At 37.1% G+C, this 10793-nt stretch overlaps 1 long non-coding RNA gene across 1 annotated transcript in view; it reads right to left on the minus strand.

The window, feature by feature from the left end:
- Positions 1–592, minus strand: part of LOC129525459 (uncharacterized) — a 68550-nt gene extending 67958 nt beyond the window's left edge. Inside the window, exon 1 of the long non-coding RNA XR_010135383.1 lies at positions 371–592. This is a non-coding gene — a long non-coding RNA (uncharacterized lncRNA). The remainder of the gene's footprint in view (positions 1–370) is intronic.
- Between the last annotated feature and the right edge of the window lie 10201 nt (positions 593–10793).

Consider the following 10793-nt stretch of genomic DNA (forward strand, 5'->3'; position numbering starts at 1 on the left):
TGATCATCTGAGAGCAGAGTTCAGGAATTTAATAGAGAGTGAAAAGAAGATTGAATGAATGAAGGGAGAGATACAAAGGTGATGGGAAGGCAAGGGGGAAGATTGATTTGGAGGGGGAGTAGACAGCTCTGTTTTAAAATGTTGCCAAGGCATCTAGTTACATGTCTCCTGAACACATCATAAATGGGAGACTGTGGTTTGGGAGAGACTTCAAAATCTGAGTTTAATTTGCACTAGAATAATTCTGAAGTTTAAAAAAGTATGAAAGGGTAGAGTAGGAAGAGAAAAGAGAAAATAAATAAAATTAAAATAATCTCATAAACAATGAGATTTTTCACCCTTAAACAATGAAGAAGATAGGTGAGCTTACCCAGCAGCAGTCCTGGGAAAACCAGCGTGTTGAGAACTTGCACATTAAAATCTGCTTAAATGTCCAATACACACTTCTGTTGTCTTATCAAGCGGAAAACATGTCATAATCCACGACAAGAATTGGAAATTTCTCTGAATGTGCCCTGAAGCAAACAGAGTTATTTACTCAGCCAAAGTAGTTCAGTAACCTTATTGCTTAGAAAATGATTGTTTCTTCTCTGTGGAAATAATTTTACTTTCTTGAAAAAAGCCCAAGGAACTGACGTAGTTTCTCTCAGAAAAGATTAAGAAAGTCCTGGGTTGATGACATGAGAGTTAGTGACTCACCTTGGGAAGTGCCGCACATCAAATTGAGTTGTCAATCTGCAAATAAACATTATTCATGTATTCCATTTTAAATTGAGTCACCAGATATGCTGTTGCTTTTGTAATGGAGAAATGTAAAAGGAATAATGAAACCTATGCATTATTAAAATACCAAATATGAAACTATAACAATAATATCAAAATAACAGTTATTTACTACAAACAAAATATCAAATGTGGAAGTATAATTCAAGAATAACTACAGAAATTTAAGGCAATTGCTGAATGCGTGGAGCTTTCAGTCTGGTTTAGGAATATATATGTATAGTACATAGTAGATGCCACGTATTTTTAGCTATTATGATAACACTGTTAATGAATTAACACATCCATGAGATCCATGACTGCCTTTAATGCCTAAACCACATATAATATAAATGCCCTGCTCCCAGAGAGTGTCTCAGAAAATGACAATTGTGACTACCTCTTAGTGCCCCAACAGGTTTCTTATTAAACGAATATGTCACTTCTCCTAAATTCTACTTAATTGCTAAGAAAGTAAAACAAAGACATGGTATTTGATATTCTCTTTCCACCATTTATGAAAATGTTTTAATTCTCTTCCTTCTGTGGGCTTCCAAAAGCAAAAGTAATTTATACAAAATATCTAGTCATTTATCCAAAATGAATTGGTTGTGATGGAATCTTACACACATAATAAAGAAGGGATTCCAGCTTATACCCCTTGTATTGCTAGAAAATTGGGTTTGTCCAATAGTGTATTCTTTCTTTGTCAATAATGCATAGACATCAAGGCTGGACCAACTGATCTTTAGCTTGTAGTTGTGAGCTGTTGGATAGCAGTACTGGACTAGACTTTGCAAATTTGAAATACAGGCCCAAACCCAGAGTATGTGTCTATTCCAGGAAAGATGAATCACTGACCCATAAATGGTAGAAAGAGTGGCTTAAGGAATGATGCCGTGTAAAGGGCTCAGTGGTGAATTCTCTTTCTGGTATGGTAGGTATGATATTTAGAAGCAGAGGTGGTTACATTCACTTTGATCAGTGGGAGTCCATGCTGTTGAGATCATGGATGGTTTCCATCCCTGGCCTTATATTTACTCCATTTGTGTGTCTATTATACCAGGACTGGGATGAACAATGACAATGATTGGCTGCAGTCAACTTGCTGAGTCATTCTGACTTCTTAGTTATTTAAACCTTCTCTTAATGGTAGATGATCTCTAGTGGCTATAAATATGCAATATAAAGATAGTCACACCGGAGCCTCAGTTCCATAGTTTATTCACATAATTTTTCCCAGACTTCCTTGTCCCTGATCTTCCAAACTTTCTCCTTTCAGATGACTGACCAATCAGCCAAGGCATTTGCCACTGTCCATGAGACTATATTTATTCTGACTTTTGGCCACTTATTCTTCCATTTAAAGTAGATAAAGAAGTACACTGCAGGAAGCTCTGGCCATTGGGGGAATTTAAAAATCTCTGTTGCTCTTCATCTCTGCTGCGTAAGTAGGGCTGTGTTATGGTCTAAATGTATCCACCTCCTGCCCCCAAATTTATATGTTAAAACTTAATCTCCACTAAAATAGCATGATATTAAGAAGTGGGACATTTGGGAGGTGATTAGGTAATAAGAAGTTCTCTATTGTGAAAAGGATTAAAACCCTTACAAAGATGCTTCACACAGTATTTGGCCCTTTTTGCCCTTCCACCTTCCACCATGTGAGGACATAGTGTTCACCCCTTTTGCCACGTGAGGACGCAAGAAGGCCCTCAGCAGATAATGGATACTGAATTCCAGTCTTTTGATTTTGGACTTTCCAGCCTCCAGAACTGTAATAAATAAATTTTGGTTCTTTATAAATTACTCACTCTCATACATTTTGTTATAGCAGCACAAATAGATTAGAAAGACAAAAATTGGTAGAGGGAGTGGGTGTTACTATAGTAAATATATGAAAATGTGTAAATGGCTTTTAAATTCGATAATGGGTAGAGGCTGGGACAATTTTGAAGTGTATAGTAGAAAATGCCTAGGTTGCCAGGAATGAAGCATTAAGGGTAATTATGTTGAGGGCTCAGAAGAAGAAAAGAGCTATAGAGAGAACGCCCTTCTTCTTAGAGATTATTTAAGTGTTCATAATCAGAATTCTGGCAGGAATATGGACAGAAGAGGCAATTCTGACAAGGTCTCAGACCGAAATGAGGATTATCTTATTGGAAACTGAAAGAAAAGCCATCCTTGCTACAAAGTGGCAAAGAACTTGGCCAAATTGCATTTGTGTCCTATTACTATGTAGAGGGCAGAATTTAAGAGCTATGAACTAGTATATTTGGTGAAAGAAATCTCCAAGCAAAGTGTTCAGGCTGCTCCATGTCTTCTCTTGACTGCTTATGGTAAAACATGAGAAGAAAGAAATGAATTAAAGACAGAATTTATAATGAAAAGCGGAGCAGAACTTAAAGATTTACAAAATTATCAGCCTGATCAGGTTGTGAAGACTAAAAAGGCTTGTTTAGAAGAGAATATCAAGATTGTGGTCAAGAAAATGTTTGGTAAGGAGATCAGTACGGATAGAAGATAACCAGATGCTATTTATTCTTCCACGTTTATGAATCATAGCAGTCTTTCCAGGTGTGGAATACACTGCTTCCAGATACCAAAGATGCTACCAGACAGATATGTTTTATTCTTATTGGTAAGTGTAAGAAAAGAAATTTCCCTTTGTTTTGCATAAAATTTCCTGGTATGTTCTAGACAAGCATAACTTCAAAGATTCCTAAATTGTCATAGGCTCTATCACCCACTTTCTGAATCTAATGTGTGTTACCTAGAACCCTAGCATACTTGCACATTTTACTCATATGTCATTGACGTTATATTGTTGATATACTGAGTCAATATGAGGTTTTGTAGAATAAGATAGTCAAAATCCTTTTTTTTTTACTGTAATATGAGAGAGAGTAAGAGTGTTAAGCATAACCTGGGCAAGAATAAATAAGTAATCTCTTATCCATCTTATGTGATTATAAACAATTTATTTTTTCCCTTCTTACTAGGGATAAAAAAGAAAGTGTTTACTAGATAAATGCGTGCATACATTTGAGTCCATGTTAGCCTGCTCTTATACACCTACCATATTCATCAAAGCAGCTGTAATAAGAGGTGCTACTTGGTTGAGTTTTGGGTAGTCTACTTTAATTCTCTGGGATGCATCTGATTTTTGATAGGGAATAAGCAGTGAATTAAATGCAAACTACCACATTTATCTTCTAGGTCTGCCAGAGTTTACAAATCTCTGATATTTCTTTTGGGATGTGATATTGTTTCTAATTTACTATCTTGGTTGGGGATAAAAAATGGCAAATTTAGAGGTTTTTACTTCATTTTCCTACTCTTTCCAATAGTTCTTGCCCCATAGATCAGGATGTAATGTGAAAGTTGTGTGAATTATCAAGAATGTCCATTTCCATTATACCTTTGGAGACTAGGAAATAACCACTGGTTGAATTTGTGAACCTAGTGGGCCACTATGAGCTAGATATGGACAAACATTTCACTGATTACCTGACCTTTATATGATTCCACTGTAATAGCAGTGGCTAAATGACTAACTTAGCATTTTTCCCGGTTCCATGAGTCTTTTAACTCCCCTTTCTACATGTTCTACATCTTTTACACCTTCCACGGTCCTGTCATTTCTCCTTCCCTTGGCATGGGGGATCTCTGTCTAAGCTTACAAGAGCCATCTTTTTTGTTTGCTTGTTTGTTTGTTTGTTTGTTTGAGACGGAGTCTCGCTCTGTCGCCCAGGCTGGAATGCAGTGGCGCGATCTCAGCTCACTGCAAGCTTCGCCTCCCGGATTCATGCCATTCTCCTGCCTCAGCCTCCCGAGTAGCTGGGACTACAGGCGCCCACCACCAGGCCTGGCTAATTTTTTGTATTTTTAGTAGAGACGGGGTTTCACTGTGTTCGCCAGGATGGTCTCGATCTCCTGACCTCGTGATCTGCTCACCTCGGCCTCCCAAAGTGCTGGGATTACAGGCGTGAGCCACCGCGCCCGGCCTACAAGAGCCATCTTAATAGAATAAATGCACAGTTTCACAGGGTCCGCGTCAGAGATTTAAAATCTGGTGTCACGGTAGAGCGTTCTCCCATCAATAAACTTATCCCTATCCAGCTTTCTACCCAGTACCTGCCTTTTTTCCCCTTGATCCTGTGTCATAAAGATATGGTATTATGTTTGCTCTGCTGGTTGCTGCTAGCACGTGTACTCTGGGTCCTGCAGCTTCTTCTGGGCATAATCCATTTTATCCTTCAGGAAGCCCAGGACTTCCATACCTAGGTTATCTTGTTTTATATCTTGATCCCAGGTATATATTTGGCATCTAAGAAATAAGGCAGGCATAGATCCTGAGCAGGCATATATCATCTTACAAGGCAAAAGCCTCTACCTGTTCTCCAAACAGTAGGAGGGGTGGTGAGAGAAAAAAAGTGGGACATTTTTGCATTCCCAGATGCTTCAGGGAAATCTTAGGTTTCTAGAATTTTTAGTGTATTGACCCAGAATCCCCCACTCCGCGTCTCTGTGTCCTACTCTTTCCTAACTAGGGTATTGAGCTTGGCACAGTGGACTTGCTGGGACTGAGAATTCATCTTTCTTTGCTATTCTTACGATTCAGTCCTCATCTTAATCTTTGCTTTTCTGACCTCAGGATGGAAGAGATAAAAACCTTTTTTATAAGTTGCATAGTAGGTACTCTCATTTTCACACTTAACCTTAAATTGCTAGCATATTAACCTGAACCTTTCCTTGTGGTTTTCTAATGCATCAATGCTACTGAACAGTAGTCATCTGATTTCAGATACATGAGGACCTCAAACAACTCTATAGGACAAAATATAATAATCTGATTTCAAAGTGGGCAAAAGATTTGAATAGACATTTGTCGAAAGAAGACATACAAATGACAAAGAGAAATATGAAAAGGTGCTCAACATCATTGATCATCAGAGAAATGCAAATCAAAACCACGATGTGATATCATCTCATCCCAGTTCAAATGGCTTTTAACCCAGACAGGCAATAACAAATGCTGGAAAGGATGTGTAGAGAAGGGAAACCTTGTATACTGTTGGTGGGAATGTAAATTAGTACAACCATTGTGGAGAATAGCTCGGGGGTTCCTCAAAAAACTAGAAATACAGCTACCATATTATCTAGCAATCCTACTGCTGGGAATATACTCAAAAGAAAGGAAATCAGTATATCAAAGAGTTATCCGTGCTCCCATGTTTATTGCAACACTGTTCACAATAGACAAGATTTGAAAGCAACCTGCATCCATCAACAGATGAATGGATAAATAAAATATGGTATTTATACACAATCGAGTACGATTTAACCATAAAAAGAATGAGATCCTGTCATTTGCAACAACATGGATGGAACTGAAGTTCATTATGGTGTGTGAAATAAGCAGGCACAGAAAGACAAACATCACATGTTCTCATTTATTTCTGGGATCTAAAAATCAAAACAATTGAACTCATGGAGATAGAGAGTAGAATGATGGTTACCAGAGTCTGGGAAGGGTAGTGGGGAAGTGGGGAAAGGTAGATAAGGTTAATGGGTACAAAAAATGATAGAAAGAATGAATAAGACCTAGTATTTGACAGCACAACAGGGTGACTATAGTTAAAATAATTGTGCATTCAAAAATAACTAAAAGAGTATACTTAGATTATTTTTAACAAAAACAGTAAATGCTTGAGGGAACGGATACCCCATTTTCCATGCTGTGATTATTATGCATTACATGCCTTTAGCAAACCTTCTCATGTACCCAATAAATATAGATACCTACTATGTACTCATAAAAAATTATAATAATGTCATCTGATTCCATTGTCCTTGATATTACAACTTCCCTGAGTCATTGCATGGCTAGGGCATTCCCATCCAAGGTAATTCATTCTAGTTCATCACCAGTAAAAGTTTTTATAATTGCACCAATACAGCATCCCAGGGTCAGTCAGCTTTCCACTTACCACAGCAGATGGTAGAGCTCCAGAATTCTACTTTGGGGTTTGCTTATTCTATGATCATTCCGGGCACTAACACCCGGAGATTCACTAGGAAACATTCAAATGGAAAACTGTGTGTAGAAATTGTATTAGAAAGTGGCCTCTATATTCTACCTTGGGGTTTGCTTATTCTATGATCACTCCAGGCACCAACCCCATTAAGTGAGAGTCACTAGAAAACATTCAAATGGAAAACTGTGTGTAGAAAATGTATTAGAAAGTGGCCTCTATAACACCTGTGAAGAAAGGAACAATGCAAGATTGATCAGAAGGAGAAACTGAAATATAATGAAGTAATGATTAACTAATAATGATGATGAAATGATAATATAATGAAATAGTATTGAGCTATAATGAAGATATTAGCTGTTCCCATGTAGAGTTCAGAAGCTGAGAAGGCCCTTTAGATTTGTCCCACATCGAGGTAGTGTGCCTTTGGCTCCCCACAGTGACATGGTTAATGGGCTGCCTCGTTGGTAGGCATGAGCTTTGATAGGGCAGCTTCTTCTGGCTGAAAACATCTTTCTGAGTGTTTTCAAATCTATGAGCTGTCAGCAGGCAATATTCATCTACGTACCTACTATATGGTTATTTATACCATTAATAGATGAGGCTTAAGAAGCTTTAGGAAATCGAACTTTTCAAATGTTTTGTACCTAGAACATGGTAGCAATGAAATTTAAAAACATATTTTCTCTCCTTAAAGATTAGACCCCTACCTAGACTGGCATTGCCTCCTTTTCTCTCAAATGGTAAGATTTTTTTCCCCTCTTATATAGTGAATCTTTTATGGTAAGGTACTGGTTTTCCCCAATATTCTCAAATTCTTGATGTCCTGAACCACTTTTTATGTCTGTATAATACATGCTCCTACTTTAGGAGAGCATCAAGGTAACAATCCAAGCCTTCCAGAAGTTGCAGCAAAAGTTATTTGATCATCATTATTCCTCCAATTAGCTCATGTATCATATTTAATAGTATTGCATACTTGTCTGTACCTACCCTTCTAGAAAGGGTTTCTGCTTTCTCATAGAAGTGTAGGTATGGCCAGGTAAGCAATACCTATTTCATCATTCTGTATGTAACTGGTAAATCAAGTAATGGCTCTTTTAAGTTCTAGTACTTTATTTACCTTGACCATCCTATATCGGTTTAGGACTATAGCTGGAGTTTCAAATCAAAATTCTGACACTATCCATCCATATAGCATTGAGAAAATTCTGTAAAATATCTAATCCCCAGTTCACCTGTTTATGAAATGGAACCTACCTATGTAATGATGTTAATCTAAGAATAAGAGAAGATAATGAATGTGAAATTCCCTCATAACAATAAAGATTATATAAATGAAAAATTTTTACCACAAATACTAAAAGTGCCTCATACTCTATGCAGGGAGGTTTCTGGAATCTTCTTTAATGATTCTTGTCTATCTATACCAATTGCTTACCATTTTGTTGTATATTTATTTTTCACAAGCCTATATTTTATGCCTTCACCTATATGGTAATTAACTTAAGGGCTGGCCTTTGTCAAGTTTATATTCCCCTGTATTTCCATCTGGATGCAGTCACAGTGCAGTATTCATGGTATATACTCAAGAAAAATCTTTAGTTCTTTAGAGCTGTCCTACTTACTTTTAGGAACCATGTCTATTTGGGGCTTTTATTAATTTTTTTGCTAATATGGAAAGTATCATCATTTCTATCTTCTTTCAAATTGTGCTTCATCTGATCTTCTTTTGGTCTGTTAAATGCTCTTAGTCTTTACATTTTTTGTGTGTGGAATTGTCACGTATTTCTTCCTAATAGTTTTCATTTGATTGAACTCTGATCCTCAACGGAACAGAGTAGGGGAGAAGAAAAAATTAAGAAAAGCTTGAGATAAGAGGTTATAAGTCTCAAGTAATATTGACTGAGAAGGAACAGAGAGATTTTTCTTTGCCTTTCAAAATTGACTCAAATTTACTTTTGATGTCATTTTCAGCAGGAAATTGATTACAAACTCAGCATTCTCGAGAGATCATCTACTTCTTTTCATCCTTTGTGCTTTTCAAAGAAATGCAATAGGTGGGTGGAACTTGCTAAACCTGAAGGGCTTTCTTGAGTGGGAGTATGAGCCTAGTAAAAGAAGATTCTGCCTTCCTGAAACTATCTAGTGCCTAAAAGATTGTATCTTTTTGAATGGAGTGTATTTAATCTTGAGACTTAAAAGTGCTGAAAAAGAGCCACTTCCTAAATACACTGCCACAGCATGAGCATGGCCCAACCAAATGCACATGTGGTCTAAGGTGAATGAAGTGAAACTTAGGAAAAGATTTACAAGAAAAAAAATTATACTTGAAGCAATACGTCTAGGTCAGCTGAAATGGCATTTGGGTTTGCACCAGATGGTCTCTAAAATGGACAGCAGTTCTTATGCTTTTCCCTACCACTCTCATTTTCCCAAAATATACTTTTATTTATGGAAAAGTTAGGAGGAAGCATAACACAGTAACTCAAAGGAGACAAGCATTCCTAAGCAAGACAACACTAATAAGTACACTCAAGCATCATTCTTCCCAGAAACTGAAGTCACTTCCTTTGGATGTTTGTCGCCATTGTCATTGAAAATTTGTTCTAAGACATTTATGCAGCCAAAAAACACATGAAAAAATGCTCACCATCACTGGCCATCAGAGAAATGCAAATCAAAACCACAATGAGATACCATCTCACACCAGTTAGAATGGCAATCATTAAAAAGTCAGGAAACAACAGGTGCTGGAGAGGATGTGGAGAAATAGGAACATTTTTACACTGTTGGTGGGACTGTAAACTAGTTCAACCATTGTGGAAGTCAGTGTGGTGATTCCTCAGGGATCTAGAACTAGAAATACCATTTGACCCAGCCATCCCATTATTAGGTATATACCCAAAGGACTATAAATCATGCTGCTATAAAGACACATGCACACGTATGTTTATTGCGGCATTATTCACCATAGCAAAGACTTGGAACCAACCCAAATGTCCAACAATGATAGACTGGATTAAGAAAATGTGGCACATATACACCGTGGAATACTATGCAGCCATAAAAAATGATGAGTTCATGTCCTTTGTAGGGACATGGATGAAATTGGAAATCATCATTCTCAGTAAACTATCGCAAGAACAAAAAACCAAACACCACATGTTCTCACTCATAGGTGGGAATTGAACAATGAGAACACATGGACACAGGAAGGGGAACATCACACTCTGGGGACTGTTGTGGGGTGGGGGGAGGGGGGAGGGATAGCATTGGGAGATATACCTAATGCTAGATGACGAGTTACTGGGTGCAGTGCACCAGCATGGCACATGTATACATATGTAACTAACCTGCACAATGTGCACATGTACCCTAAAACTTAAAGTATAATAATAATAAATAAATAAATAAATAAATAAATTTTTTTAAAAAAGAAAATTTGTTATATGACCCCGGAGCAACACATCCAGAACAGAATCAGACAATATAGATATACTCATGTGGTTAAAAATAAATGATTCAAATTTGCCCCTTTTTAAAATAGAGATTGTGACATTCAATTATCCTTTTACCTAGCTGTTGCCAAACAGATTGAAGCAAATATTGATGAAGAACCTAAACGTAGATTGATGTAGTAAAAATGGCACTTGTGTCTGCTAGTCAGGTGACCTCATTCTAGTCCTAGACTGGCATTAATTAGTATGGTATATATTCTAGTATCAACTTTAGCTAAGACACTTCCCTTCCCTCCCAGACATAAAATAACAGAGTTTATAAAATAATGACTGGGAACTAGAGGTCTTTATGAGACCTTTAAAATTTCTCTGGGTAGTGAACTCCTTTGAGAATATGATAAATTTTCTGAAACTATATGAGTGAACAAAATTTTGCTTTTAAATATAAGAGCTGATGTGCCTGTGCCCTGAAAAAAAGTGAAAGAGAGAATGCCTCACTTTAGCCCAATCTAGTTAAGAATACAAAACATGT

Source organism: Gorilla gorilla, chromosome 9 (genome assembly GCF_029281585.2).
Source record: "Gorilla gorilla gorilla isolate KB3781 chromosome 9, NHGRI_mGorGor1-v2.1_pri, whole genome shotgun sequence".
NCBI lineage: Eukaryota > Metazoa > Chordata > Mammalia > Primates > Hominidae > Gorilla > Gorilla gorilla.